This window comes from Mustela nivalis, assembly GCF_964662115.1.
Source record: "Mustela nivalis genome assembly, chromosome: 2".
In the NCBI taxonomy this organism is placed as follows: Eukaryota; Metazoa; Chordata; class Mammalia; order Carnivora; family Mustelidae; genus Mustela; species Mustela nivalis.
Window position 1 is genome coordinate 126,997,773 of NC_139021.1, and position 7,948 is coordinate 127,005,720.

The following is a 7,948-nucleotide window of genomic DNA, read 5'->3' on the forward strand; positions in this document are numbered from 1 at the left end:
GGCACACAAAAGGGAGATTATTTGCTCTTCTTGATGTGCTCCATGAGAGGCAGTTCCTGAAGACACCTTTCTTGGGCACGAAGGAGCTGGCTGGATACCATTTCCCTCTTCTGCCCTTTAGCATAATACACACAGAGGCTCCTGGAGAAGCAACACAGCACCCATGTTGGCTGCTTAATGTGCTTATACCAAGACCCACACCCCTGCCCTCTGGTGGGACTGTCCCTCTCAGTCAAGATTGCCTCAGTCCCAGTGTGGCAAACTTCACCTTAGAAAAGCAGCAGAAACCCCTGACCACACCACATCTCTAGACCAGAGTTCTGCAGGGCTTCAATTATAGTGGAGGAAGTATCAGATCTTATTTATTAAGCAAACTGGAGCATAACTAGTTAAAAATCACCACTTTCTGGCCAAGGAACAAACACTACCCACTGTAGGTGAGGAGAGTTGCTGCAGATGACTGGCCTAAAGAGTAGAGGAGCTAAAACAGAATAGCAGAGCTCAGGCAACACACACCAGAGGCACTCCCTGAAGCTCTAGGACCTGGACACTATAGGACTTCTTCTTCATAAAGCCATTACTCTCAGGAGCAGAAAACACAATAGGGTTTTCTAACATAGAGAAGAAGGCAGAGATGTAAACAAAATGCCAAGACAGAGGAATGCATCCTAAATGAAAGAAGAAGTTAAGGTCACTTAACTAGAGATCTGAGCAAAACAAATATAAGTAACATGCCTGATGGAGAATCTAAAGCAAAAAGCATGAGGATATTTGTTGGGCTTGAGAGAAGAATGGAAGATTTTAGGGAGCCTCTTACCACAGAGATAAAATAGTAAAAGTGAGAAGTGAAAAATACAACAACTGAGACTGGAAATAGTCTTGAAGCATGGAAGAAGCAGAGGAACAAATGAGTGATAGAGAAGACAAAATAATGGAAAATAATGAAGCTGAACAAAACAGAGAAAGAATTATGGAACATGAGAATAGACATAGAGAATTCAGTGACTCCATCAAATTTAATAACTTTCATTTTATAGGGGGTCTCAGGAAAAAGAAGGGAGAGATAAAGGGGCAAAAAATTTATTTGAGGAAATAATAACTGGAAACATCCCTAAACTGGGGAAGGAAACAAACATCGAGATCCAGGAGACCCAGAGAACTCTAATCAAAATCAACAAAAACAGGCCAACACTAAAACATACTGTAATTGAATTTTCCAAAATATAGCAACAAAGAACCTTAAAAGCAACCTTAAAAACCTTTAGAAATCTTGGTTTTTGATACTCCTTCCTCACAAAGCATATTCACTTTTAGCTTTTCATTTTAAATGAGTGTTCACTTGAACACCAAGGGGCCATTGTAGGTTGTTAACTGACCTAATTCAATACTGTTGTGTCTCAGGGAATGGGGAGGCCTGAGGAGAGGGAGAGGGATGGTGGAACTACCAATCAGTGGGTCGTTCAGGACATACACATTCATTGATGAAGCTCTTTGGCTTATATGAGCACTGTTGGTGGAACCCCCAAAACAATTATATTAGTAACATCAAAGATCACTGATCACAGATCACAATAACAAATGTGATATTAATAAAATAGTTTAAAATATTGTAAATATTACCACAATGTGACAGAGACACATAGAGCAAATGCTATTGGAAAAATGGTGCCAGCGGACCTGCTTGACACAGGGTTGCCACAAAACTCAATTTGTATAAAAGGCAGTATCTGTGAAGCACAGTGAAGCACACTAAAATAAGACATGTCTATACATAGTAATAAATACTCTTTTTTTTTCTCCTACTTTTTAATTAGTAAACTGTGTAGCTGGCAGAATTCTCAGGTGTACCTGACTCTACCTGACCCTGGTGTAAACACCTTGCATATTGGCTAGGACTGTGGATGACAAATTTTACTCATGTGATTAGGTTATATTATACATTATATGAACAAGGGACTTTAAGAAAGGGAAATTATCTATACTTCAACTATTACTTTCATAAAAGTTTCTATTTTTCCAATCATTAGCAATGGTTGAGCAAACATTTGGATTCTTTCATCTCTATTTGTAAAGAACCTGCCATATGTTAGGCATTGTCATGGATAGACATAAAAGGCTGCCAATTGCTGAGCTATATAGTATTAGTACATGGTACAACTTAATGTGACCAGATAATTGAACATGCTGAGTCTCCCTAGGAAGCCCGAATCATGTTTCTTAATGTCTTGACTTTCTTTTCTGAGCTTTGTTCTCTTTTCCTTTCTATAGATTTAACAATTGTACGGAAATATTTTTAATGGTGAAGTCTTCTGGTGTGACTGCTACTTTATACAATTTTTATTATAGAGCAATTAGACTGATGGCGTTGGCTCAGATTATTGGTGAAATTACTTAAGAAAAGTTGATAGTGAATATTGTCACACAGATGTGGGAAATCTGTATTTGTGGGAAATAAAATATTTGTATATCGATAAATGTTCTCTGTCAAAAGATAAGAAGAACAAAATAAAATGAAATAAAATAGATGAGAATAATTAACAACTTTGAATTTTGTTCTCTCCATGGGAAGAAATAGCCTAGCTTCTAAGTGAGGAGATTCATGAACATAATGACAATATTAAAATGAAGGATTCTTAACTTTTTATATCTTTCTTAGACAGGAATATGAAGAAGAGGAATCTGTATAATTAAAATATAATAAAAGCCTTGCCAGCGGTCTATTGTAAGAAATAGGTTAAAGAATACTGGGAATATTTAAGCATGTGCAAATTTAAAAGGAGGATAATCATACGAGAAAAACCACAATGAATTGACTTAATCATTTGTAATTGCTTTTGAAAGATCATGCAAGACTAAAGAGCTAGTACAAACTTGAAATAAAGGGTATGTCACTGATCCCATAAAAGATGCAATCTAAGCAAAATTATTCTACTTTTTTCTGGTGACAAAGTGATAATTGAAAAAATTTATGAAAAGAAGTATTTAAAAATATAGTCTGAAACTTTATAACATTGCGTAGGATTATTTCAAGTATATAGTCATTTTATTATTATGTTGTACACCTGGAACTAATATTGCACTGTACATTAACTAACTAGAATTTAAATAAAAATTTAAAAAGTATATATTCATTTTATCAGTTAATCACATCACATTTAATTCTTAACTTTATTTGTACCCAATTAGAAAGACATAATGATGCATAATGGGGACATAATGATGCAATGATAAACTAACGGAATGAAATTCGAATGGAATTATCATAATGTGTATAATTTAATGACCTTTTTAATCATCTGTTTACCTCATTATTTAAATCTTAAGTAAATGATCTAAAATATTTTAATTTCGTATGTTTATTTAATAATTATTTTCATCATTAAAAGATTGCCGATGGGGAAAAAAAAATCTTCTTTGATTTTAGCTCTATGGTATATAAACCTTAGACAGTGACTCATGGTATATTTGAGTTTGGCTAGTGTTTGAGCAGAGTAAAATAGACTTATTCAAATATTTTAACAAGTACTGACCATGAAAAGCAAATATGTTAATGTTCTTATACACTAGTTTCTCAGCATCTGGGATCTTCTTCGAGTTAGAGGTGGATGCCTCATGGGAAAAAGAATATACATAGTTTCTTGGTACCAGATAACATATTCCCTCCCTACCCTACCCTTCCTTCCTTCCTTCCTTCCATCCTCTTCCTTCCTGTTTTTAGTGATTATGTACATTTGAAGCTTCCAACTAGATGAACAAAGAAAGTCATGGAACTCTGCAGATGGTAGAAAAGAACAGATTCTGTAAAACTAAAACAACACTATCCTTAATTTTTATTACTAAAGGAAATGAATGGATTTTTCTTCCTACGTTGTGTATTTCTGGAAGACAGAACTAGTTTTCCATTAATGTGTTTTCTTTGTTGGTAAAAAAACAAAAACAAAAACAAACACAAACAAACAAACAAATGAAAAACCCCAAGGACTAAGACTTCTGACACTTATTCTAAAAGAGAAGTAAGAGAAATATTTTTGAGTGTAGTTCTTAGATATAGTTCAACATAAGAGCTAATAGAAACAGTTCTAATCAAACTTTTAGTGACTGTACTCTATTAAATTTTGAACCACAATATGGACTCATAAATGCAATTGTTTTTATTTCCTTTTTTCTTTCTATGAATGTTTAATATCATGTCCATAATATTCAGCCACATTTGACAAACAAGTATAAAGACTTCAGTACTATAATAGTGGGAAAAGAAAACATCTACAATTCACATATATCCTATATATCTATGTGTGTGTGCCTTGCTAAAAGACAATTTACATAAACTCTAACAAAGGCACATTTAAATTTTAAAAATCAATTCATAAGGACAAAAAATAATAAATGGCAAAACAAAAATTCTGGAAGATTTTAGATAAAAATTTTTACCTTGATGTCTATCTGTAGCAATTATTTTTCTTTATTTTAAATTTCCTACTTCTTTTCCAAAATTTCTAAGGCTTCTTCTCTAAACAAAGGCTTATTTATACTGAAATTAAAAATATAAGAAATAAAAATTGAAGAAAATAGGGATGCCTGGGTGACTCAGTCAGTTAAGCATCTGCCTTCAGCTCAAGTCATGATCCCAGGGTCCTGGGATAAAGCCCTGCATCAGGCTCCCTGCTTAAGGATGAGACTGCTTCTTCTTCTCCCTCTGTTGGTTCTCCGACTTGGTTCTTCTCTCTCTTTCTGTAAGATAAATAAACAAAATCTTAAAAAAAAAAAAGGAAGGAAATATTTATTAATTTGCAAGTAAATAAAAGTATCTAATTTCTTAAAAGGAAAATATAAAATATGTATCATTTACCATCTCATATTTCAATGAAAATAAAGGCTTGGTGCCATCCATCTTCCCGACTCTAAATACTCATTAATGTTTCATAAGTTTGAGAGGAGAAGGGAGTTCGGGGAATTTGGAAGGGGAGGTGAACCATGAGAGACTATGGACTTTGAAAAGCAATCTGAGGGTTTTGAATGAGTGGGAGGTCGGGGTACCAGGTGGTGGGTATTATAGAGGGCACATATTGCATGGAGCACTGGGTATGGTACAAAAATAATGAATACTGTTATGCTGAAAATAAAAAATAAATTTAAAAAAATGTTTCATAAGTTTGCCTTAACTTTTAGAAGTTGGGCTGAAGCTATCATTCCACTTTTTTTGAAAACAACTAAAAGCATTTTAATCTTTTTTCTCATAATACATTTTTTAATTAAAAATTTTCCCATTCTTATTAACATACACGTTACGTGCAATAAAATTTATCCTTTTTGGTATATAGTTTTGTGAATTTGGTAAATGTGTTCAGCCATGCAGAATCAAGATAAAACAGTCTCATCACTTTTCCAAATTCTTCCCACCATCTTGTGTAGTGATTCCCTTCCCCCATCCCTGGTCCCCATCAATCATTGATCTGTTTTGTGTTTTTATAGTTTTATCTTTTCCAGGATGTCATATAAATGGAATAGAGTGCATAGCATTTTGACTGTTCTTCTTTCATTAAACGTAACTTTTTGAGGTCAGCCTATGTTATTGCCTATGTCAGTACTTCATTCCTTTTTATTTCAGTGTAGTGTTCCATTGTATAAATTTCCACTTTGTAAAATTCACTCCCAAGCTGAAGGATACCTGGATTGTATCCAGTCTTTTGCAGTAACAAATAAAGCCACTATAAATATTTGTATACAGTATTGGTGTGAACATAGGTTTTAGTTTCACCTGAGTAACAAATTCCTGGATTGAGGTGTTGATTCACTGAGTCAGTGCATGCTTAACTTTATAAGAAAATTCCAAACTGTTTACTAACATTGCTGTATCATTATTTTTTAAATTTATTTTTACTAACAGTGCATAAGAGTTTCAATTGTTCTGCATCCTTGCCAGTTCTTGGTATTATCAGTTTATTCTTTTTTTTTTCTATATAAAGCATTCTAATAGGTACGTAGTGATATCATATTGTGGCTTTAATTTGTATTTCTCCAATTACTAATGATATTGATCATGCAGTTGAAGTTTAAAATCCAAAATCTTGAATGTGTCATTGATTTTTGTTTTAGGTATTAATTTCTTTTTTGCATTTTTTATTCTGTTTCTTTCCACTCGAGAAAATATTTTTGTGTTTTATTACTTCGTGGAATGTGTTCGAGCTGAAAGCACAAGGTATTTTGAAAGCTTATGGGCTTTTTTGCCCCAAGCTCAAAACTCTTGAAAAGAATAGGTTTTGAGAAAGAAAGGTGTTTCTTTCACTACAGAGGATTACCTTGAGATAGAGCAAAAAGTGTTTTATGGTATACTGAATAGTTAGAGCCGAATGAGTTTCCCACAAAAAAATCCAAAGAAGATGTTTTTCTCAGAAGAGGACCATCTCTGTGATATAAACTTATAGAGGTAGTATTCTAAGCACCAGGCTTCTCAATCTTATAAAAGATCCCAGTTGCCCTAGTGGCACAAACCTTCTGAGCTGCTAGACCTAAAGACATCAGTATTAACTTGGACCAGTATATCTTAGCAGTACCTTCGTGACACATACGCATGGACGACTAAGGAAGTAAGAGGCTCCTTCTCAGAGAATTGGTATCTCATAAGATTTCAGAATCTTGACAAGACCCAGTGAGTGTAGGGGTGGGGATGGTCCGTGAAAGAATCTGGTTGAAATTTCCATCAATCTGGAGGTAAAAATTAAGCTTATTTATAGAAAATAAATGTTATATGTTTTTCAAACTTGAGTTTTTATATTGCAATTATAAATTAAAAATGTATTATCAGTAAATAACATGTTCTTACTTTAGCCAATAGTCTCAATTTTTTTCTTTTTTTTAAAAGATTTTATTATTTTTATTTATTTGACAGAGAGAGAGAGAGAGAGATGAGGCAGGCTGAGAGAGAGGGGGAAGCTTCCCATTGAGCCGAGAGCCCTATGCGGGGCTTGATCCCAGGACCCTGAGATCATGGCCTAAGCCAAAGGCAGAGGCTCAACCCGCTGAGCCACCCAGTGCCCCAATATTTTTCTTCTTTAATGAAAAATTTGCTCATTATATTTTGGCCACTTTGATGAAATGACAAATGCAATCTTGAAAGTGTACACCAGTGATACATGAACTTTTTTGAAGATTATTCTTAGTGCTGGCTCATTTACCATTATCCTCAATATACTTTCCTTTTCCTGTGTCTGATTTGAAACTGTCAGATATGTTCACAAGAGGAAGTGTGGACCAAAGGGCTAAGGTAGTAATTTCTGGTACTTAGTATGCATCTTAAAACAGTCGTTAATTATGATCATGAAGATAGTCTACTGAACAATACAATTACTGAAAATAGTGAAAGAAACTCCTCTGTTTGGACAATATACATGTTTATTTCATGTTGTTGAAATCAGAAATCACACTTCTTTTCTTAAATAAAAAGAAATGTCTGAAATATGCTATGCTAAGTGACTATTTTTGGTTAAATATTTAAGCTATCTTTGATAATAAGGATTTTTTTATTGAAATTTTCACAGAATTATGAAGAACACTCTGCATCATAGCTTTTCATATTTTCTTACTATTTTATAAACTTTATTTTATTTTATTTAAGATTTATTTATTTATTTGAGAGAGTGAGTGAGAGAGCAATGTTGGGGGAGGGACAGAAGGAGAGGAAGAAGCAGACTCTCCACTTAGCAGGGAGTCTGATGCAGAGCTGATCCCAGGACTCTAGGATCATGATCTGAGCAAAAGGTAAGTGCATAGCTGAATGAGCCACCCAGGTTCCCCTAAACTATTATTTTTAAATAAAAACAAATTTGTGAACCTAGAACTGCTCTAAAAGTGCTATTTATTTAGAAAACAACTTTTGAGAAAAAAAAAAAATCCTTGCTATGTATAGAAAATTTTCCTATATATAAATTGGATATTACTTATAGTTTAT